The sequence below is a fragment of the Macrobrachium rosenbergii genome, chromosome 23 (assembly GCF_040412425.1).
Source record: "Macrobrachium rosenbergii isolate ZJJX-2024 chromosome 23, ASM4041242v1, whole genome shotgun sequence".
Lineage (NCBI taxonomy): Eukaryota > Metazoa > Arthropoda > Malacostraca > Decapoda > Palaemonidae > Macrobrachium > Macrobrachium rosenbergii.
In genome coordinates, this window is record NC_089763.1 from 51,038,898 (window position 1) to 51,065,086 (window position 26,189).

The window sequence follows — 26,189 nt, forward strand, 5'->3', positions numbered from 1 at the left end:
ATCTCCAGTCCGTTTTTGTTCCGTCGGCGTTTTTCTTATGACAGTGATAGCTGAGATTCTCCTCGTCCTCAAATATTTTTCCACCAATGTTTGATTTTCGAAATTCAGCCATAGGTCTCGAGATAAAATTTAGAACCTTGGAGATGTTTGTTCTGCAGAGTCGCTGGATGAACTAAATTATATGTGTTTGGTTATTTTTCACTAGGTTTAAAACGTTGCTTTTCACACTTCATGGTAACTACTTTTGCTTACTTATCAAAATGTATGGTAACTACCCTTTTGCTTTTTTTGAGTGGTTCAATGTTTTGGGGATGTAGTTAGCTATGGTAAGTGCCAATGAAAGTGGATGGTTCACAATCTTTTAGTTTATCATTCTATTTTATGGAAAAGTATAATTTACAATTTTCTAACTATTACCTTAAGTACGCAATTATCCAGGGATACAGGTGTCTTGGGACACAATGGTCTGGTACGCAACTGTCCGGGACGCAAATGTTCAGGACGCAAGTGTCCGTCCACCGAACGGGTACTTCAGGCGTACTCGGTGTTCAAAAAGGTTGAATATGCTGGTTTAGACGGCGAAGAGCCAGGTTCAGTATGAACTATCTCTTTTCTCTCCAAGTAAAATGAAAAATATTGTTCTGTAAGTTACTTTTACATTTTTAGAAAAAATTTCTCATCTCAACAAATACAAAACTTTCGTGTTTGCTAAAATCACATAGTGGAAATTATTTATGAATGTTGGAACACAAGAATAACAAAGATTAATTAAGGTAACACTAAAACATTCAATGATTACTTGAACGAAAGCGTATCTTAAGCTGTATCTCTTAAGACCGAAAGGTGTGCAGTTCCATTTTGTCTGTATAATATGATATTCTGATATTATAACCCTTATATTTGCACAGAAAATGTATTAATGTTCCCGTTTTTCTTTCATTAACAGAGGAAACAAGCTATTCGGCATCACTAGAAAATTCACTGCTGCTCAAGAAACAATGGCTTGGAGGATCCGTTTGTTATTAGTGTCGATGACAGCTTTTGTGGTTATTCTGTCACCAAGCCTTACGCAAGGAGCAGAAAGATCAGTGCACTTCATAGAATCTCCTTTGTTTGATTTCTTCATGGCACCAAGCACGACCATTGACAGAGGAAGTGCAAAATTTATTCTCACAGGACTGAGTAATTGTAAGCAGCCCTCATGGAATTTGCACTGTGTGTTAAGGCTTTTGGCTGTTTACTAATGAGCTGGTATATTTTTAAAAAGAAAGCCCATGCTACTGCATTAAGTTGATAATTAAAACAAGCTTGTCTAATTATATCCATCCTTCATAACAGAAGTGTCCTGACGCCCATATGTTCCTCAGGTAGCTGCCGGTCAGCTTGCTTCACCTATGGGGATTGCAAGGCCTGGGCAACTGTTTCTTTGGAAAATGGATTTACTGAATGCCGAATTGCTGATGAAGGACCCATGACCCTTGTGCCGTACAAAAACGAAAGCTCCACATACTTCTTTAAGAAATGTGCGTACACCATACGCTAGCTTACAGACACCCACAAGTCATTACTTTCACTGTGTAGTGTTTCTTGGGTTCAGCTAGACGAGAGATTGCCACAAGCATTTTTAAACTTAATTAATATGCATTTTGTTACCTCCTCCTAAACCTAGTATTTCTTGTGAGCCCTTGTTAATGCCTTTTCGCGTACAGATAATGGATTTTAGAATATCCACTGTACTCTTCTTAATTCCTTGTGAACTGCCCAATATGCACATAAATTTACCTTTCTAATAATTTATGCAGCACTGAGATATATGACAAGTTTCTGACTATTTTCCTTACTTTCCTTATCTCAAAACCTTCTTCCAGTCTGATTAAGTAATCTATTAATCCTTGTTGTGATAACATTTCTTTCATCTATTAAATCTCATATTAATCGAAACATCAGTGAAAATATTCAGATAAAAAATGCAAATCACATTTTAATGACAGTAAAGCAATTAGAACACACACACATATATAATATATACATATATATGTGTATATATATATATATATATATATATATATATATATATATATATATATATATATATATATATATATATATATATATATATATATATATATATATATATATATAATAGGCGTGTGTGTCATTCGAAGGGATCTCTTAACTTTACGTGATCCTATGTTACGATATAAATATCACTAGTACTGAGCTTTAAAATTAACACTATTACAAAATGTTGCTTTAAACGCAAGATGAGGAAATAATATAATTACTTACCTAGATACAAACATATTTTAAAACCTGGTTCATATCGTCAAAACAATGTAAATTTTATATTATTCTGGTATAAATGGTTCGGTGAGCAAGCTCTCTCAAATGATGTCAAGAAAAAACACTAGATTCTTTAAAAAACTTTTCCCGGTATCAGTGTGTGCATGATGTTTGTGCTCAAGTCCTATGTTGTCCTTTTGTCAGTACTTTTTTTTTAACCTCTAATTCGTTTATGAAATAGCTTCTAGTTATGCTAGTATTTTGCAGTGGAAGTTAATCATAATAAATAATGGAAATTTGATCAACTTTTAAATCTGAAATAATTTCAATTTTAAATATAACAATTTTTTAAAACTTAATTTTACTATTCAGAGCCTGCAAGCTGTAGACTCCCTTCTCTTTTACTCATAAAACACAAATTATTACTTAATTTCTGGACGTTAATAGCAAGTGTACCTGGAACTTACAAATGGGAAGCAGACAACCTTCTGTACGTCGCATTAACCGTTCCTATGAGTACCCAAGATGCAAAGAGCAACTGTTCAAAAATTCCGGGCCACAGACTGATCATCGTTAAATCAAAAGCAACCTATGACCACTTCCTTGCCCGAGCAGCAGGTAATGCCGGTAAGTATCAAACTTCCACAAATGTATTCTAAACCAGCTGTTCTCAAGCTTTTCATGTGCTATTCCCTATATTTCATTCACTTAATTTTACTTCAAGTTTTGGTCTTCATCATCCCTGGAGTATTATCGTTTGTAATTTATCTTCTTACTTAAGCAAAAACATCAACTCATTTCTTCAAAATTTACGAAATATCATTCAGATTTCTGGAAATCTTAAAATGTGTTAACAAAACTACGAATGACAATAAATTAAAAAAAAAATTATTCTTATAGTGTGCATTAAGTAAAGATAGTAAACAAATAGGAGTAAGTGATGTGCTTGGAAACAATGCCTGAGTTTTTACGTTTGCTATAAAAATGTACGTAGAATGCCTATGCAATTACACGTGGGTTTTTTTTTGTCACCAATGAATTTTACAGCTTTGTAAACCTTAGGCAAAATCCTCAAACCAGGATTTGATTTCACTTTCCAAAGTAACCGACATATTGGGATCAACATAATGAGATAACGTTTGTTTTTAACGTTTTCAATTACACCAAGGTAGATAAAGAACCATTAAAGCAATTGATCTGTATGTAAGGGATACCGGTAATCAAACCCCAAAATTTTAAAGGTAAAAATACATATTAACATATGATTTCTGCGCGTAGGCTAGTCATGATGAAGCTCTATCATCACTTCTGACATTTCCCCAATACCGACTCACTTGATGTGCCTGGAAAATAAGGACCAACAATCGACATTTGAGTTTCCAGATATAGCAGACGGCTGGAAACATTGTACTTGCGTGTTTCCTGTATATTAAGTTTTTCCTATCAATTCACTTTAAAACTGCTCTTAAATGGGAGTATTTGAGAAAATACGTTTATAAATAGCGCTAGGCGCATGGTGATCTTCATTTTCAGGGATTCTATTATTCTTAGGACAGAGATGAAAGCACATTTACAAATTGCCCTGTTTTAAATGTTCAAATGAATGTCAAGTAACACACCGTGGCCAGCTATATACAGATAATTTATCTTTCCGAAACCATAATCTTAACGAATCTCGTAACACAGGTAGAGAATCAGTTGATATACATAGTTATCCTTGCGTTAGGCTGAAACAGCAAAATTTCTATTGCTTGTGGGTGAATAAGAATTTTCATCACATTTGGTAAAAGGTTTCGCAGATTATTTTCTGAACCTTACAGCTCTTGGTAAACAGTGCTTCAAGAAATTAACACATCTGTAAAAAGGTGAAATCATGGGGATCCTCTTTGACTGCAAAGTAACTTGAAAACAATAGAACAAACGTATATGGCCCTTTAAAGTAGTATTGCAGTTCCTCTTAAACTTATAGGTATTGGTTTCAGTAATACCACCAGGAAAACCATATCAGAGTTTTACAATAAATGGAAAGGAAGACTTTTGGTGTGTGACAATAAGGGACCTCATCGTGAATGTGGATGCTCATGCTCTGTCAACCAGATAGAACATACCAATTCTTGGGATGCAGTCACTTTACATACTTAAGAAAAGCTGGTTATCTTCCAGTAACGTTCTAAATGACAATCACCATCATGACAAAGGAAGTTAACACTCCAAGCAAACTTGTCTTAAAGATAAAAATTCTGGAACAATCATGTGGCATTAGTACTATTCACCGTAGATATAGGAAGCCTTAAGTCAGTATTTTTCCTTATGTTAGCAGCGCGGTGTAAAAGAAACTTGATCTTAACAGTAAGACCAAGTATTGCTAAATGTTCCTAATTGTTTATCCCTCAAGTCTAAAACCCATTTAATTTGAGTTTTGGGTATACAGTCACTAAAACAATGCTGAACAGCAAGTTTTGGCTCACATCATTTAAAAACTAGACTACAACACCTATGTTAGAAAGTTAATATAAGCCATAATACCTTACTGGTTAACTAGTTGGATTTTGGGTCATGGTTAACATCATCTAGGATTCTAGGCAGTGCTGAAACTGATGTGAACAAGTTTAAACTTCGTTCCTTGTCAACGTTGTGTTTGGATTAGGGATCAGCGCTAAGGCCTTCTTATTCAGCATTATAATGGGTGTTAATGACTGAACAAACAAGGAAGGAACTCCTTTGGTGTATATTCTATGCTGATGACATCATTTTAATTGCAGAAACTACAGAGGACCTACATAGAAAGCCAGATAAATGGAGGTATGCATTTCAGGGTAGAGGGATGAAGACAGTTGAACAAAGACTGAAATTATGATAAATAAGAGAAGTTAATGTCAAAAGAATCTTTTAAGTACATATTCTCGATATAAGGTGCAGTAGGTAATATGGAAAAAGAGTCTAACCATCGAATTCAAGCCAGATGGAATAACTGGAGGGGGTGCCAGGTGTATTCTGCAACAAGAACCCCTTATTAGGATTAAGGGCAAGATATATAGGGTGACAATAAGGCAAGAATACTGTTTTATTTTAACAAGATATGTGACTTTACTGGATTGTTCTCCAGATGCCTCATCAGGGAGATAAATTAGCCAATGGTCAGAGGAATCTCTCACAATAATGATTACAGTTATATTTTAGACTATCTAAGAGCAACTGTGCTAAATTTCATTCAGTCGAGATTAACTTATCACCTATGCTTACTACTACTTCCAACTCCTAAAATTATTCCAAAGTTGGTTCTGTCATTGGATTTATGTTCTGCATCTCAGTTTTGTATGAATCTGTGCATACTTTGGATACTATCATTATGATTAACCAGTTGGTTTTCTGACAATTAAATGACGATGACAAAGAACCATAGACAATATACCCTTAAGGACTACAGTATAAGTTAATTCCTCCAAAATTTCTAGTACCATGGGCACGCTCGGAAAAATGATCTGTCCTAGTAACAAATTTCAAATCACTAAATTCATCTAATGAGCTGTGATTAGCGACACACATATCTTCCCTCTTGAGGCTGGGCACCATGGCACTGAGGTTTAGGAAAACTATAACTTTGTCCCTTATCAGAAACTCCTCAGCAGCTGCTTGTTTCCTAACCACTGGTCAATGAACTGGTATTGCTCTGTGCTTTAATGTGGTCATTTGTAAAATAGTTTCCATCTGTGACTTTATTCCTAATTTACCTACTACTTCTGGGTGGATGAATGAATCTGTGACAAGAAAGTACCGAATCTTTTGTGTCCTTTGCCCACTGGCTTTAGACAGAATAAGGATATTGGTAATGTTACTTCCTTTCTTCCAATTTCTCTTGCTGGATTAGCTGCTACACTCTTAGTAGCAGTAAATTTTCCCATTTGGATTTTATTGTATAGGAAGTTGTTTTATCTATGTTTTAGGAGTTGACAGGATTCACGGAATATGCAATCAGCACATTATGGTCATCTTTTTAGGCTCAAGTGGAGCGATATTTATGGAACTCTGAATATCACTGAGTGTTTAAATGATCACCTTAACACTATTATGAAGAGGAGAATTCATTCTAAAATCCTCAAGTTTCACCTTAAAGGTAAGCCATGGTTTGATGCTGCATGTGAGCTGACCTACCATGAAAAACAAGACGCCTATCATTTATGGAGGAACAATCAATTGGACTTGTGGCATAATTTCATGGAGCTCAGAGGTCAAGCTCAGGCTGTCTATGAGAAAGATAAGCGAGCTTATAATGAGGGTCTGAAGGAGGCCTTGCTTTCCAGTGGTGATGACCATAAGTGGTGGTCTACCTTTATTTTAAGTCATCCACCTTTGGAGTTGATTGAAGCATGCCTCCCCTTGTAGTAGCTGATGGAACTGCTGTATAATGCCATAAACAAAGGGCAGAACTTTTGGCTCAAGCCTTTGTAAGCAAACAATGTGGTGAGCCCTTGGCATCATCTCAGCCATTCTCAGATCTAAAGAAGTCAAAACTTTGCTTCAGGGGGCTTCACAGTTACAGCAGCATAGACCTGAATAGGATCTTTCCCATGTTTTTAAAAAGACTACTGATTTCATTGCTCCTAAGATTACTACTATTTTCAGAAGGTTAGTTGGACTTGCAAGTTTTCCTTTTGTTTGGAGGAAGGGAAATATTAAGGCATTGCCTAAGGGACTACGTCTGTCCTCATGCCCTTAAGAATACACACTAATTTCAGTTACCCCTGTTTTTATCTAAGGCTCCTGAGAAGCTGCTAAGTGTCTTTGTTTGTTGAAGATAATAGCCTGCTACCAGCATTACAGTTTGGGTTTCAGAGTTTTTGCTACTTTTGATGCACTCTCGTCTTTATCTACCAACTTGCAGAGCGCTCTTCATGAAGTTGCAGGGGTATGCATGGTCAGTTAAGATTTTAGTGCAGCCTTTCATTGTGTGGACCATAAAGCACTTATCTATAAGCCAAGACCATTGGGAATAGGTGGATTTTTTATACTTTAAATAAAAAAATTTTTAATTGTCAGAATCAAAAGGATGTGTTGATGGCCAGTATAACAGCTTTAGTAATATTATTTCAGATGTTTCTGAAGGTAGAGTTATGGACTTTTGCTACTTATTATTTATACTAATGACATTTGGCAAGGTCTGGAGAACAAACTGATTGCATATGCTGATGAAGCTACTCTCTGAGATGCTGCTCCATTTCCACACCCTATGTCCATGACTGCAGAATCCCTGATTGGGGGATCTGACAGGTATTTATGGCTATTATAGGCTTTGGGGCATGAAGCTTAACCCTTTTAAAACTCAAAGTATGTTAGTTTGTTGATCCAGAGGACTTTTGCCTTAGCACCATAATTTACATTAAATACTACAGTTTTCAATGTCAATGACTTAAGATTTAGGTGTAGCTTTAAAAAAGAAACTGAATTTTGAGAATCTTACACATAATATTGCTTGCTCTGTTTTTTAACAAGTTGGTATCCTGAGGAAATGCTTATGAATGTTTCATGATGAACCTATTATATCTAAGCATTTTAACTCTTTTCTTCTGAAAACAATGTCATTTCCTAGTATCAGATTTAATACCGCTCAGTTTGCTAGAGGTTTTATCTTGGTTACGACTAGAATGAGAAATAGTTTGCTTAGTGCAGTTGTGGAATCTTTTGCTCTCCTATGCTTAATTGAGAAGCAAACTCATTCCTGCTTTCTGCTGACGTCTCCTACATTTTGATGTATGGGTTTTATTTCTTATTCCCACATATTTATTTATTTATCACCTTTCTCTTTGCAGGCTGATTTCCCTTTAGAGCCCTCTTGGCTTTATAGTCTACTGACTCTGTCCATAAAGGTTTTCAGCTGAAGATTTAAAGAAAGAAACTCATTTTAACTTTCATTATATAATTCTGTTATAGGCAGAAGCATGTACTTCGCATACAGAAGAACCAATATTAATCTTGTTTGAATGAGGTGATGGAAGTCAATTTTAAGTATTGCTGCAACTCTCTTTCACTACTAGTCCCATCTTTGCTTCGAGAACCTGACTTTATCATAACTGCACTTGAAGCATTCTTAAAACTATATTTTCATTACATTGGATTAATAGTTTGTAACAAATTCTTTAAACGTTTCCAAGACAATGCATTAACAATTTCTCTAAATTCAGCAAACAGTTCACTGATTTTCTAACGCTGATATGCTTTTCCTTAGAATCGAAATACTCTATGGTAGCCCTAATGTGCATGTGCACAGTAGTAAGAGCCATGTTAACAACGTATGATAATAAGATATCGATGAATCTGCCATTTTAGCCCTTGTATATTCCTTGACATAGCAGAAAGTTTTAACCATTATTTTTTTTAACTACTAAATCCAAATTACTGCCCTTTTCTAATACAATGACAATAAAATGTTACAAACAAACACATACAAACATACACACAGACACACACACATGTATATATATGTATATATATATATATATATATATATATATATATATATATATATATATATATATATATATATATATATATATATATATATATATATTTTTTTTTTTTATATATATATATATTTTTTTTTCATGATGTTGCCTTGTAAGATGTATATCATCCCATAGTTTTGATATATTTACTCTTCTATTTATCATGTGTTATGTGTAATAATAATAATTGTTGAAATATCGTATGTAGTGTAATGTCAGATCTCAAAAGAATTGGTGACTTAGATAACTTAACAGTGTAATTTAAAATTGGTAATACATTTTAATAGTAACATAGTATGTGATGACTGCGCATTTTGTCCCCTAGCAACAAGTGTTCGACACCTGTGATTTCATGTGTCGTGTTTTGGTTTGGTTGTTGTCATGAGAGCAACGTAACGGGTGACGGAATAGCAAACGAGTCATAAAGTTTTGTCTCATACGAGAAAAGACAAATAATTTTGCAATGTTTCATGTACTGTTCTGAAACCAACTTTGGTTCTTTGTCTTTGTTTTGAATGCGTGCCGTTTGTGGCTGGCCTGTTGCTGTCTGTTTTGATCGTGTTGAGATTTCGTTAAGAGCTTCGTCCCATACAAATTTTTGTTCGCGTCTCATACTCCTTGTTAAGAGTAAATGCATGTATCTCGACTGATTATGTGTTTTGTTGGATTGCGTTGCTCTGATCACATATTGTTCTGACGTAGTCTGATTGTTTCATTTCCCACTGGAACCCTAAAGTTTTGCTCATTCTGATTTCTGAGACTGATTGAGTTGGTTCCCTCTTTCTCTTTCTTCAAAAGAGAGAAATTTTAATTTAAAATATTTGTGTGGTCATTGATATTAAACTTAACTTTTGACATCTGAATGTAGGAAAAGTGTATTTGGAAATGGCGCCTTACAAAAAAGTGTTTTTTGTGAATTTAAAGCAGCCGCAATTTTTCAAAAGTTTTCACAAGCTTCTGTAAGGTTAAGCGAATTTTACTTATTATTACCATGGTATAATAAGGCATATTGAAAGAATTTTTGCCTTAGTGAAGTTATTATTGGTAAATCTTTTGGGTATTTTTATGTGTTATTGTGTTTGCAATCCCTTGATTTTTCACATTTTATATTTTGGTGATTTAACATTTATTTACTTAGCAATTTAAATATTTCTTAATAATTTAATATTGCATACTGATTTAATTTTCATTTATTAGCATTTTCTTTTCAAATCTTGAATAATTCTTGATAGTTTGAATTTTGCTTGATTAACTTAATTTCTTGATAAATTAATGTTTTGTGAATTAGCTTTGTTTAATAATTTAACTCAAGAATTAATAAAATTTTGTGTTGTTTTCAAGTAATAGTAAATTTCTTCAGACTGTGAATTCTAACTATAAATTTTGAATTTAAAAATAAATTGTTGTATCTAGTGTTTTTAAAAACAGTGTTTCATTTGTTGATCATCAGTGAATAGGATTAATTGTGTGGATAAGGTAAAGTGATAAACATGTTTTGTTCATTTAGTTTTGCTGAAGTGAATTAAGACCAGGGAAACAGTTAAAGTTGTTTGATGGAGTGATGCCCTTTTACTCTAGTATATTTCTTGTTTAATTGTTGATACCTCACACTTGTTTTGATAAACTTAGTTTGATTTTTCACATGATTAATGAGCTTTTTCAGGGAACACTGTTACCTTTAGAGCACTCAGTTGTAATTTTTATTGTTATGAGAGTTCAGGTATCTGGCTGAAGTGAGGTAAATTTTTGAATTTTGTGATTAGTTGTGTAATAACCAGGTGCTTGGTACGATTCGTGACAATATATATATATATAATATATATATATATATATATATATATATATATATATATATATATATATATATATATATATATATATATATATATATATATATATATATATATATATATAAACTTCATCTTACACAATTATTCTGTGCATTTATACAATTACTAACAGGACCTCACTGAAACTGGATGGTATCTAGTGGAGATATTTATTCAAGAAAAGCTACAAGCTTTCTAAGAAAAAGTCCTCATTTTCGAGTACCCGGGGAATGGCTGTTTTTCCAATTCCGTACGCTGGCTTCCCTGATCCTTTGACTACCCTCCTTCTGAGTGGCCCCATCATCGTGACCTTGGCCTTTCTCTGCCTGCAGCTTCTTCCAGGTGTTCATTGTTGTCCATGTGGTCTCACGTTTTTTGCATTTCTTTTCAACTGTAGAGTATACGATTTCTCTTGATGGGCTATCTTCAAATCCGTTTCCAGTATTGCCTGCCATTACATTGTTTGCGCATGTTATGAAGGCATTCCCTACAATCAGTCTGGCCATTTTGTTAGTGTTCCTGTACAAATAATTCATATTCTCCCAGTCTATTTTGTGGTCTTTTTCCGAACAGTGCTTAGCAAGTACTGACATCATATTATAGCGCCTTATGTTTTAGATATGTTGTTTTCCTCGTTCTTTGCAAAACATCCTGATTATTTATAAGGGAGAAATGAAAGAACTACACAAGATCCTAGAAAACAAATTAACTAAATGAACATATCAAGTTCACAATAGATGAAGAGATGGAGGGAGAAATTCCTTTCTTGGATGTACTGGTAAAGCAGGAAGAAGAAGCGCACCATTTCATACATACATATGTTCTCCAGTCATAGGAAAGAAATTAAAATGGGAGTAATGACAGGGTTGGTCATCAGGGCTTATAGGATTTGCAGTCCCGAATTCTTAGATGAAGAGCTGGAATACCCGAGGGAGAATTTTAGGAGATTAGGATACCCTAAGTATTGGTGGGAACAAGCACACATTAGGGCAAGAAAAAACTATTTTGGGGAGAGGGAAAGGATAAAAAAGGAACGTCTGAAAGGGAAGAAAATAATTAGTCCCGGACAACAACACTATTACACCCATCAGCAGAAAGCTAGATAATTTCAAATTGATAGGCAGTTACAAAAAACCATTAGGAATAAAATAGTTAGAAACAAAAAGTCGGTAAACGGGGAAGAGGTAAGGGGGGGGGGTTATATATGGAGTGTGTCTAGATTGTGAAGAGCGTTACTTTGGCGAAAGCGGCAAATCTTGCAAAGAACAAGGAAAACAACTTATACAAAGCATAAGGCACTATTATCAGACATCAGCAGTTGCCAAGCATTGTTAGGAAAAAAACCACAAAACAGACTGGGGAATATGAATTCTTCGTGCAGGAACACTAACAAAATGGCCAGGCTGATTGTAGAGAATGCCTTCATAACATGAGCAAACAATGTAATGGCAGGCAATACTGGAAACGGATTTGAACATAGCCTGTCAATAAAAATCCTGTACTCTGCAATAGAAGAAAAGCACAAAAAACACAAGAGACCACATGAACAACAATGAACACCTGGAAGAAACTGCAGGCAGAGAAAGGCCAAGGTCATGAGGGCAGGGCTACTCAGGAGAAGAAGGGTAATCAAATTATCAGGGAATCCAGCATACAGAATTGGAAAAATGAGGTTTTAATCCACTCCCTCACACACATATCAATACAGCTGGACCACATGTCCGGCCATTCCATGGATACTTGACAGTGGGGCCTGCTTGCCCTAGAAAGTTTGTAACTTTTCTTGAATAAATATCTCCGCTAGATACCATCCAGTTTCAATGAGGCCCTGTTAGTACATGTACACTCGGCAAGAAAAGTGAAGATACAGTTTTCATTAGATTTCGTTCATCGAATTTCAATTTTTTTCTTACAGAAAAAACATAATCTCAGTAAATTTACTCTAGTATATGAAAATACAATGCAAATTATATCATATATATTAAATCTGCAAAACAAAAACGTTCAGATACTTAAAAACACCATGCATGTACGAAGTAATCAGAATTTCTCAGATGACTTCGTTCATAGAGATCTAAAAGATAGTATGTGGATATCTCGGTGTAGTACTATTCATCAGAACGGCAATATTTACTCATTTTTCGTTATGAACAGGCTTATTATTGCATCATCATACGAGGTAATGCTAATTTCTTTAATTTTTACACATTCATGTTTGTATTTCACGGTGTTAAAAGTCAGCTGGAATTAATGGCAGTAAATGTTGTGACACCTAGGGTAGGTTGACCAAATCTATTTAAATCCACAAGAGCGTTCTCTATGATGTGAAGGGCAGCGCAGGAGCTTCGGGGGAAAACACAAGTAACTGGATGTTTCTTGACGTTGCCATAGTTTCTCTCTCTCTCTCTCTCTCTCTCTCTCTCTCTCTCTCTCTCTCTCTCTCTCTCTCTCTCTCTCTCTCTCTCGCCATTGCTAAAACATACTATACCAATATAGTGTAGCTCAATCTGTAAAAGAAAAAAACAATGAAATGAGTAGCTCTACCGATAGGCCTAGGCTTACACAACAGCAACTCTCTCTCTCTCTCTCTCTCTCTCTCTCTCTCTCTCTCTCTCTCTCTCTCTCTCTCTCTATTGCTAAAACATACTTTACAAATATAGTATCGCTGTCTCTAAAAGAAAAAAAATAATGAAATTAGCTCTACAGTACTATAGGCCTAGGCTTACACAACAGCAGACTCTCTCTCTCTCTCTCTCTCTCTCTCAGGTAAATACTGATATATTATATAAAATATTAGAGGAAATAGTGGAAAAATATATACCGAAGAAAAAAAGTAAACATCAGTCACGAATTCCAAGAGACAGAAGGATCTTGTTCCAGAAAATTAGAAAGTGGAAAAAAGCTCTTGCAAAAGAAAAGAATGCATGGAAAGTGATGGAACTAAAAAGTAAGATAGAAAATGCAGAACAAAAGATTATACAATCAAAAGAAAATGAAAAATGGAACCTAGAAGAAATGACACTACAAAATATCAAGCAAAACCCTAAAATTTTTTTTCATATGCAAAAAAGATGAATAAAATAAGAGTAGAAATAGGCCCTCTAAGAATTGAAGGGCAATTAACGAATGAAAAAAGGAAATATGTAACATATTAGCAGAAAGATATAAGAGTGAATTTACACCTAGAATTGACAATGAAGATAATGATACAGAAATAAGAGATGAAAATACTGAATACTTATCAGATATAGATATTACAGAAGCCGATATTGTGCAGGCTATTAATGAAATTAAAATGGATCAGCAGCAGGACCAGATGGAGTACCTGCCATATTGTTAAAGAAAGTGGTTCATTCAATTGCAAAGCCACTAGCAATATTATTAAGACAAAGTATAGATACAGGCAAGATTTATGATGAGCATAAATTAGCATATATTACTCCTACTTTCAAAAGTGGTTCAAGACTAGAGGCAAGTAATTATAGGCCTGTGAGTCTGACATCTCATATTATGAAAGTATATGAAAGGGTAATGAAAAAAAATATAATGAAACATTTAATGAAAAATAGATTGTTCAATATAGGACAACATGGTTTTGTACCCGGAAAAAGTAAGCAAACCCAACTGTTAGTCCACCATGAAAGCATATATAAAAATATGATAAATGAAAAAGATACAGATGTGGTTTACCTAGACTTTGCAAAAGCTTTTGACAAGGTAGATCATAATATATTAGCGAAAAAAATTAGAAAACATAACATTGTTGACAAAGTAGGAAGATGGATAAAAGAATTTTTGCAAAACAGAAAACAAGATAGTGATTGCAAACGATGAGAAATCGGATGAAGCTACGGTAATATCCGGTGTACCACAAGGTACGGTGTTAGCTGCATTGCTGTTTGTGATTATGATTGCAGACATAGACAGTAATGTTAAGGACTCAGTAGTAAGAAGTTTCGCAGATGACACAAGAATAAGTAGAGAAATTGCTTGTGATGAAGATAGGAACTCGCTACAAAGAGACCTAAACAAAATATATAAATGGGCAGAGATAATAGGATGGTATTTAACTCTGATAAATTTGAATCAATGAACTATGGTGATAAAGTAGGAATACTATATGCATATAAAGGACCTAATAATGAGACAATCACAAACAAGGAAGCAGTTAAAGACCTTGGCGTGATGTTGAATAGGAATATGTTATGCAATGATCAAATAGCAATTCTATTGGCAAAATGCAAAGCAAAAATGGGAATGTTGTTCCGGCACTTCAAAACAAGAAAAGCTGAACACATGACTATGCTTTATAAAAAACGTACGTACGTAGTCCACTTGAATATTGCAATATAATATGGTACCCACACTACCAAAAGGATATTGCACAAAATAGAGAGTGTACAAAGGTCATTTACAGCTAGAATAGAAGAAGTTAAGGACCTTGACTACTGGGAAAGACTACAATTCTTAAATTTATATAGTCTTGAAAGGAGAAGAGAACGCTACATGGTAATTCAAGCATGGAAACAGATAGAAGGAATTACCGAAAACATCATGGAACTAAAATTATCAAAAAGAACAAGCAGAGGTAGATTAATAGTGCCAAAAACTATACCAGGAAAATTAATGAAAGCACGCAGGACATTAATCCACCACGCACCAGCATCGATAATGCAGCATCTATTCAATGCGCTACCAGCTCATCTGAGGAACGTAACAGGAGTGAGCGTAGATGTGTTTAAGAATAAGCTCGACAAATATCTAAGATGCATCCCAGACCATCCAAGACTGGAAGATGCAAAATATACCGGAAGATGCGTTAGCAACTCTCTGGTAGACATCAAAGGTGCCTCACACTGAGGGACCTGGGGCAACCCGAACGAATTGTAAGGTCTGTAAGGTAAGGTAAGGTCTCTCTCTCTCTCTCTCTCTCTCTCTCTCTCTCTCTCTCTCTCTCATCATAACAATGCATTCGTTCCTTTTCGTTGGACATTACTCAAATTTAACTCTTGATTTCATTATGGAAGATCGCGTTTCCGATTATGCAAGCATTCCGTTCAGTGTGGTGTCATAAATTCATTTGTGTAAGGTTGCTTGGTAAGTTACGTCGAAAAATGTTTATTTTGCTCAGAACTGTCGCTGCAAATTACAACTCGAACGAATACTGTGAAACTTACTACTGCATTTAAGTATCAATGATTTCATAATCGTAGAATATGATTGAAAGTTATAAGAGGTCAAGCAAAAAACAAACACAATAAGACGGAAGCTCCAACCCTTTCTAAAGTTGCCAGATGTCGCATTATTGAGCAACATATGTCCGAAGATTTAAAAAAACTGTATCCTCACTTTCCTTGCCGAGTGTACATATACGAGTATATATATATATATATATATATATATATATATATATATATATATATATATATATATATATATATATATATAATATATATATATATATATAATATAATATATATATATATATATATATATATATATATATATATATATTATATATATATATATATATTATATATATATATATATATATATATATATATATATATATATATATATATATATATATATAGTATATAAAAGAAATATTACAAATCTAAATTCTTATCGTCAGCTTTGCCCATTTCTATATGGGGTTGCTGTTTCCTAGAAAGTTTTACAATTGTTCATTAATTGTTATCCTACAGGAAGTAATACATTCTTCAAAGCTCAATCCTTTAGTGCTGGAATATTAAAAGTATATTACTTTACGGGCACAAAAGAATGGATCCAGTTGCCTGGCAGAGCGAAAGGGGAATACCAGTATAAACGTAAGAGGCAGAAAAAATTCAGCGCAATGGGAGAGACAAGATTGGGCCAGAATGCAAGAATAATGTCTTTTCAAAACGCAGAATTAAAAAGGTTACATAAACTATGTTCATCGAATCAGAGTTCGTATTGCTGTCCTTTCTGATGTGTATCATGAGACTTTTGTGTAAGAAGAAACCTCACAAGTTGTTTTTCCTCAATCTACTTCCGGGTATTAGTGGGTACCTCAAAACATGCAGCTTCTCGGCACTCAAAGTGATAATTTTGTTCCACATACTTTGCACAGAGTATTGCCGTCTCATTAATTTTCTTTCGTTTTGGAATTACATATTTCAGTTCCTAACGGTGATACAGTGAAGTTTCTCATAAAGAATGGCTATCACCATAGAAAGGAAAAATTCTAGGAATAATTTGTTGATCCGTTTGTGAATGAGTATTTAACGGTTGACAGAATATTTCCCTTCTAGTTCTGTTGAGATGTGTCTGCCCCAGATCACCCAACACTTAATTGCAATGTTTCTCGTTCCAGCACCATTTTGGACTATGGACCTCAACAAGAAAACTTCAACTGAACTCGTTTGGGGAGATGGAACGCCTCCAAATCAGACAATCGTAACCATACAAGTCAGTACCGCTGGAGAACTGATTTTTGTACTGTACAATAATCACATTGAAGATGCATCTGAATTTCAAGGACCCTTTCGAGTGCTTTGCCAAGCAAACCCACTTGGCGTTGAGTGGTAAAAAAAAAAAAAACCAGCGAAAGCCACACGGCCAGCTCAAGGCATGTTAAAATCCCATTTGAGAAACAAGGCAAGTAGCCGATTTTGAAGCTCTGAACTGGAGTAATTGCTAACATATTTGAACTTTACTCGTGACTCAATAGTCATCAGCTCTTGCACACTGAGGTTATGGCATTTATTATGTTGATAAGTGCAAAAACAGATGGAAATGAAACTCAAAAATGAATTAATATTTTGATTATTAATGCATGTTAATAATACTTTAGTCAATGCTAAATTAATGTTAATAATCTACTATAAAATCCTTATTTTGTTTGCGATTACATTTGCGATTACATTTGGAGATAAAATCCTTCTCTTTCAAAGCCATGAATCACCTTATGCATATTTTCCATTAAATGCTTATCAAAATAAACAGATTGTCCTGCTTCTCTCCTAGTTTTATCTAACTTTCAGTTTTAGAATGGCCGCTTTTACTTTTTATTTTAATCTTTCAATGAGACATCTCATTATTTTATGTGTGTAAATTTAGGAGGGATGGATGGTTGTACTGTACTTAGGACCAAAGTCAGAGTACAACGTGGGCAGTTAAATCTGAATTAATAATACAACAATGAAAACGGCTAGACAAGGAGGAGGGTGTACGGATCAAGGGTTTGTTTTGAAACAGCTGTTTGAGAAGTATGAGAGTAAAGTCAAAATGCTGTATGTGGCATACATGGATCTGGAAAAGCTTTGATAGTAATGACTGCGAAGCAATGTAGCAGGTGCTGAAGATGCACGATACAGAGGGTAAATAGGTCAGAGCGATGAAGTTTTCGTGATGGAAGTGAAGCATGTCTTCAGAGTTTGTAGAAGGGAGAGTTACTGGTTTGGTGGGAAAATAGGGCTGAGACAAGTTTTCTATGCCTCCATGGATTATTATGTTTGGAATGATATGGGTATTAAGAGAGAAGACAGTAAATGTACGCACTAAATTAAAGATAAGAAAATGGGTCATGAATGGAATGAGAAATGATTGATTTTTACAGTGGATAAAGCACTGAGTGGGGATACAGAAGGGTAAAGCGTTTTCAAGTGGAGAAAATTAAGAGTCCACATGAGCGAGAGTAATATTATGAATGTAAATGGAAACAAGTGAGATAGAGCCATTACTGTTATTATGGATGCTGAGAGACTAGAGGTAGTACATTCTTATAAGTATTTGGCAGTGAATATTTTGGACACCGGAAAGATGCGAAAAAAGTTAAGACACACAGTAAAGCAAGAAAGGTAGCAGCATGTGAGCATAAGACTGTGATGAAACTTGGGGTGTTGTTGAAACCAATGATGAATTATGAATGAATTCATTGTTTAAACAATTCTTCTGAAATGTGGATGCTGACTGTGACTGGAAGAAAAAGAAGGAGGACGCTACAGAGATGAACAGCTCTTGCACACCTGGTATGAAATGTGAAGATAAGTACGAGTAAAAAAAAAAAAAAAAAAGTTAGCATGGGAAAAAGAATGGATCAGGGTCCGGAGAGCAAGACAGTACATACAAGGTAAGTGATGATTAGCACAGTGCGTGTAATTGGGATTGGGAGAAGTTCACCAGAGTTTGGGTTAACCTTTTGTGTAGGTGTGTGCAGCAGCTAATGCTGTGGGATTTTCCTGCATATGCTACATAGTTCATTGATGACTAAGCAGTTCAAGTGTGGATGTGACAGTTATCATTGTCATATATTTTTTTTTTTGGAAGTCAACCTTGTGAGAGGAAATGGTTTAGTCAGTACAAAACATACTCATCATATATATATATATATATATATATATATATATATATATATATATATATATATATATATATATATATATATATGTATATATATACATATAAATATATATATTGTCACGAAGTGATCAAGTACCTGGTTATTACACAAATACTAAAACCCAATAATTTACCTCACTTCAGCCAGATACCTGAAACCTCATAACAATAATATTACGACTGAATACTCTAAAGGTAACTGTGACCCCTTAAAACTTGCTTAACACTTGAAAAAATCAACCAAAGTTTATCAAGTTATGGGCGAGGTAATAACTGTTAGTAAACAAATAAACTAGGGAAAAAGGGCATCACTCCATCAAACATTATAAATATTTCCCTGGTTCTAATTCACTTTGATAATATCAAAAGAGAACAGTACAGATATATCACTTACCTTGTACACACACACAAATATCTTTAATCACTGGTGGTCAAAATGAAACACTGTACTTTTAAAACTTTAAACAAATCTATTTCTAAGTTCAAAAGTTATAATTAGAGTTCACAATCTCAAAAAGATTTACTATTACTTGACAACAATGTGAGATTTAATTAATTCTTAAGCAAGTTTAATTCACAAAACTTTAATTTATCAAGAAATCAAATTAACTGAGCAAAATTCAAAGTATTAAGACTTATTCCGAATTTGAAAAAGAAATCTAAAGAATTGGAAATCAGCACAAGTATTCAATGTTAAAGTATCAACACATAATTTTGGGTAACACTGTGAAATTATAAACATATGAGCATATATGAATAATACGAAAACGAGGACATATTAAAAATTAATGTGCAGCAGAAAATACACCAACAGCAATTTCAGTAAGACAAAATATGTGTAAAGATTACATCAATCTTTCAAAAGATTACCTCCACTTTTAAAAAGATTCAATCCACCTCTCACCAAAAAATTACTATTTTTCACCAAAACAACACTTCCCTTTTTAACATGGTACAAAACAAGTAATTAAGCACATTACCTTACTCCTATTTGTAATCTATTATACTCTCTTTCCTTATCAACAAAAATACACTTTTTACACAGTGTCTGTATAACACAAATATTTTAAACCATTCTCAAAACTATTATGTTTCGTGGGAGAGTGACCAAAATCTCACAACCTTCTATTTAAGGATGGGTTGAGAGAGAGAGAGAGAGAGAGAGAGAGAGAGAGAGAGAGAGAGAGAGAGAGAGAGAGAGAGATCTTACTGCTACCAGATTCCTTTCCTAACTAATTTTTGTCCACCGCCGTCTGTTATAACTACAAACCTGGGTTGCCAGATAGTCCTTTAAAATCTTAGAATAAACTGAATTCCTCCTTCTACACTAGAATACACAGAACACAGAATTCCTTCTTCTACAGAATAGACAGAGTATTCTTGGACTTATTCTTTGGCTTGGAAAGGAAATATGTTTTACTCTTCTATCTAAATGACTGACAGCCAGCTTCCTGGCTGGACACTTGTGCAAACAGACACAGGTCTTTGGAATTAGTCATGGCTAAGACCTGTCAACCATCATCAAAACCTAAGTGCCTGCCCTCGCTTACCGATTTCCCTGGACGGCTAGGTACTCAGCTGTGTAAACAGGATGTACTTATCTGCCTGGTTACCAAAATAACCCTCTTTACAGGATCTGAAACTTTAACTCCCAAGAAACATGGCATGTTACGAACATAAAAAAAAATACATAACATTATATACATTACAAAGTCACCTCATTACACCTCACAATACATGAGACATCTGGAAGAAAAATCACATCAAAATACAAACACATTACTTTCACAGAATATTCGCATATGATATATATATATATATATATATATATATATATATATATATATATATATATATATATATATATATATATATATATACACACACACATTATATATATATATATATATATATATATATATATATATATATATATATATATATATATATATATATATATATAAATACACACACACATTATATATATATATATATATATATATATATATATATATATATATATATATATATATATATATATATATATATATATATATATATATATATATATATATACATATCAGATGTTTCAAAAATTAGAGCCCCCTCCACAGAACAAATGGAAAGTTTATGTAGTTTTCTGCTATAGCCTATCTCCAAGTACATTATTTCAAGTTTCTATTATGCTATTTTTCATTTTACATTTCTTGTATTTTCAGACTGAGTGACGGAGTTAAATACAGCCATGGCTAACAACTCAGACGAAATCAATGCGCAAGGCTCGTAAAAACATAGAGGAAAAAATTGATATTTTTATGTTAAGGTGGTGTCCATTTTTATTCAGGCCATCACCTTAACATCAAAATATCTATTTTTTCCTCTGTTTTTACGAGCCTTGCGCATTGTCAGTCCCCAGTATTTGGATAAAGAAATTGAATACATAAGAAAAATGGGGACAGATTTATGTTATCCTTCACATATGCTAGATATCTGTTATAACAAAGCCCACAAAAAGTTTTATAGTGAAAGTGACATGAAGAAAGAAACCCCTAAGAACATTCTTAGCTTGCTTTATTTTAGTGGTTTTGAAAACATAAAATCATTGTTAAAACCTTTTAATGTAAACCTCGTTTTTTCTTATAATAACACACTCAAAAGAATGTTAATAAAAAATAGCCCTAAAGAAAACAACAACATAATATATAAAATTCCATGTTTGGACTGCCCTCTTTTTATATTGGCCAATCTAGCAAAGATTTAGATGTATGTATTAAGCAACACAAGTATTCAGTCAAAACTGGACAAGCATCCAATGCTATATTCATTCATTTAAGTGAAAACTCTCACAGGATAAATTGGACTGAAAGTTCAGTGATTGCCAGATCGAAAGATTTCTCTTCAAGAAATCTATTGGAGTCCGCTATTATCCAGCTTACTTCCAGTTATAATTTTAATCTTAGCCCTGGCATGTATTATTTGGACCCCTGTATAAGAAAAATGTTCAAGAATGACCTAAAAGATAAAATCACTGATTTAATTACAAGTTAGTTACTTGATATATATTTTCTATATATCCGTATTTTTAATATAATTTTTTATTTGTAAAAATGTTCATCTTGCAAAAAGTTATTATTGTTTACAAAAAAAAAGAGAATTATTTTGTTGTACTAAAAAAATTTTTAGGTGGTCAGTCACGACCCTGTATAATCTTTTAATTGTCCTGTCCCTGCTTCTGAACGGTTGATCCTAATCCTTTGTAAAAACCTCTCAAATATTTCATCCTGTTTTGGCAGTTCTACTAATATTATTCTTCAATTGTGTTGGATTCCAGGTACATAGGTTTCCTTTATAATCCCCATCTGTCATTTATATGAGCTTTCTTTGTAAACATACTTTTATAATTCTTCAGTCTGCTAAGTAAAGGACCTAGCGTCGAAAGGCCTCGCAGCACTCCAGTGTTTCCGTTTCCTTTCGTGGATTTTATCTTTATTTATATATTCATCACGTTCCATATTTTCGTGATTCAGTTATATATATATATATATATATATATATATATATATATATATATATATATATATATATATATATATATATATATATATATATACAGTATATATGTATATATATAATACATATATATAAACACATTTATATATATATATATATATATATATATATATATATATATATATATATATATATATATATATATATATATATTCTTATGAGTGTGGTTGCAATTTGCAATCTTACCCTGTTTGGGATGCTTCTGACTGGGCGACCAGACGTCGTAATACAAAAGGAAAGGGTTATTTAATTGAATAGGGGAAGGTTTCAGGAGAGAAATTCCAGGTCTGAATTAATTACTTGTATTTACAAGAATCAGAAGAATAAATTACAGGGAGCCGTGTACTCTAGGCTCTTGGCACTTTCAGGTTAAAATTAACAATAGACAAAATTTAGAGTGCCACTCAATTAATAATGAGACACAAATACATCAGCTATAGAGCTTGACTGATGGACACAGGAGGATGCCGATGTTCAATAGTGTTCACACAACCATTCTGTAATGTATGGAGAAGGAACACGATCAATGGGTGAACCAAAACAATCTAGCCTAATTATTACATGGAATGCTGAGGGCTCAAGGATTAATGTCAGGATATATTCAGTTAAATTACTGGCAAATTTGAGGGTCTAGCACAATGCAAGGGAACAGAAAAACGAAATGAGATAAGAGTAATAGATAAATGACCAAACACTCCACCGCCGCACAGTATCTTATTCCTTAAGCGTAGCTCCGTGGTTGTAGGATAGAATGGCTCTCAGACGAGTGGGACCTTCTACACGTGGCACTCAGGTAGCACACAGATGGCAAGGCGAACGGACAGACAAAAGAGATCGAGCGACAGCTTGGAGGTCACGCTCCAAGGCCTGTTACTGGTTCAGCCTACTGGCTGTCTGTCTCCTGACACTGGCGTCAACCGTGAATAGACTTCCCTTTCTCCCTGGCTTTCATAGCCCCAAGCAATTCAGGTTTCCTGGCTGAGGAGGGCGGTTCCTGTTAATTCCAGCTTCGGTCACTTTCACATTCCTGTTAATTCCGGCTTCGGTCAGTTTCACATTCCTGTTAATTCTAGCTTCAGGCAGCTTCACGTTTCAGTCTGGGAACACAGATTCTGCGTGGGAAGAAGAGGAATCAGCCGAAGAGAAAGTGTCTTGAGAGAAACAGCTTAAGATTAGTGCTTTGAGCAGGCTTTAGTGAGGGAAAGTGGTAGACCCTAAATCATTTAACGGGCAAAATTTAATTAACAGGTAAGCATCTTAAGGGCACTCCCTGATTTGGGTATTATTTCCCCGAGTTTGAGCATGAAGGGATGCCAACAAGTGAAAACTTGTAGCAATATATATAACATAAATATCCTTCGATTACTCCTATTAACATCCAATGTCCCATTTCCCTGTTTTCTATTCACCCATGTAACCATACTCTTTCACATATTTATTCTAATGCTTCTCAGACGAGAAAAATGTCAAACTTTCCTTAGTGTCAGCATCTGCTTTTCACGATTCTCTATTAGTAGGAAATCATCTGCAAACATAAAGCATTCTACATTCTACTCATGATTCATCTTCTGATTCACAATTCTGCACATTGTTCTTTTGTTTGACTTCACACATCACTCCACCAATCAAGATAATGAACGGCTGGAGAGACATAAGCCACCCTTGTCTTAGAACCACTTTTAAGCCAAGCACTTGCTCTGCTTACCATTATATTAACTTTTAAAGACTTCCGGAAATTGTCAGAACTGCCTCTGTCGATTCTATCCTATGATTTTCCTCAGTACATGTGGTTTCAAACAGTTTTTTCTTCTTCCACACTTTTCACATTACAAATTATGTAAAAATGATTTGATTCACACGCTTCCTTTGACTTTCAGACTTTTCACATTGCAACTTTTCTAAACATGCAGTGTTTTTCCCATATTAGCCTTTCTAGAACTGTCTTACTTTATCAATCAAAATCCTACCATATACTCTCTTTAGACTAGCCTCCTGTAGGAGATACTGCCGTCTGCACCTCAAGTGGTGCACGGTAGGCATTACTAGAGGGAGTTTGCCGCACCTCTTCCGCCACTATCTGCACCACACTTTTTAGTCTTTTACTTTACCTCCATTTCGGCTTCCTTTCTTCAGTCCTGCTGTGCAATTTTAACTGTTACTTCATAGCGCAACTGTGAGGTTTATACCAGTATCACATTTAGGTCCTTGTACTTCATTTTCTTTACTTCCTGGATCTCTTTTTCTTGCCCCAACGCTTCGCTTGGGAGCCTAAATTAGTATTTTACGTAATGCTATGCTCCCTAATATTACATTATATCTCTCCCTCATCCATGCTTACCTTACAAACCCTGGTAATCTATTCAATCGAAGTGTCACTACTGCACTGTAGCATTTCAGTGGTAATCCAATAAATTCATGGTCTTTCAACGCTTCAACTTCTTACTTACCCTCCCTACGTCCTCAATCGTCACTTCCAAAAGCATTCTCAAACTTTCACTAAACTTTTTCACAAATGCATCACTCAGCTTTGAATCTCATCTATCTTTCACATTCAGCAAACCTTGCAAGTACTGCATTCACTTTCGCCATGCATTTACCCATTAATTTAGATATTAATCTTTCATTAAGGTTATTTTTGTTAATTAATTTCCTTGCAGAACTAAATATTGCCCCTAAAGTTCCTGCACGCTCTCCCTCACTAACATTTCTTGCAATCTTGTTTCGCCCTCTTACTTCTTGACTACTGTGTCCATACTCATGTACACGCCCCTGATCTTTTTTTGACATATAATTGCAATTCAAATTATCTCCTTTTTCCTTCGTTAAACTTTCCATTCCGTATCCATCTTATTTCTGCTTTGATACCTACACACACCCCACAGGACCTGTATCTTTTAACCATAGCTCTTAAATCATAGATTTTTTTTTCCGACACGATCTTCTCTCTTGCTGTTTATCAAACTTACTCGTCTCAATTACAGTTACAGTTATATTTTCTTACTTTCATCTCTACCTTACCTTTTATCTACTGTCTCTCAGCTTCTGCTTCAATTAAACAGTTTAATGGGGATCAATCCCCGAGAGTTGGGATCGATCCTAGCAAGAGTGTGACGATTTCATTACGTTTCCAAACATATCCACGGTGCTACTACTAACCTTAGTAGTAAATTATGTGCCTTACGGTGACTCACCTGAGTAGGTCACAGCTAGTCAGAGAAGATCGTGAGGCTTGCTACCTCATCTCACCGGAGTTGCTAAGAACTGGAATGTTAATGTCTTATGGAGATTTCCCCTCTAATGGGAAAATGCGTAGTATATATATATATATATATATATATATATATATATATATATATATATATATATATATATATATATATATATATATATAATGTATGTATGTATAACTGAATCACGAATATATGGAGCGTGATGAATGTATGTGTGTGTGTGTGTGTGTGTGTGTGTGTGTATATATATATATATATATATATATATATATATATATATATATATATATATATATATATATATATATATATACATATATATATAAGTATGCATGTGTCTAGCGAGTGTTGTTTGCATGAATGTACGTGTATGTATATGTGTGCGCATCTCC

General features: G+C 34.2%; 1 protein-coding gene and 1 long non-coding RNA gene across 2 annotated transcripts in view; one reads left to right on the forward strand and one right to left on the reverse strand.

Annotated features, from left to right (window-relative positions):
- Nucleotides 1-26,189, reverse strand: part of Mcm3 (minichromosome maintenance 3) — a 411,323-nt gene that overhangs the window by 352,099 nt on the left and 33,035 nt on the right. The gene's annotated exons all lie outside the window — the stretch shown is intronic.
- LOC136851209 (uncharacterized) lies at nucleotides 1,363-17,418 on the forward strand. Its single transcript, XR_010856810.1, has 3 exons — nucleotides 1,363-1,523; nucleotides 2,731-2,910; nucleotides 16,971-17,418. It is a non-coding gene; the product is annotated as an uncharacterized lncRNA (long non-coding RNA).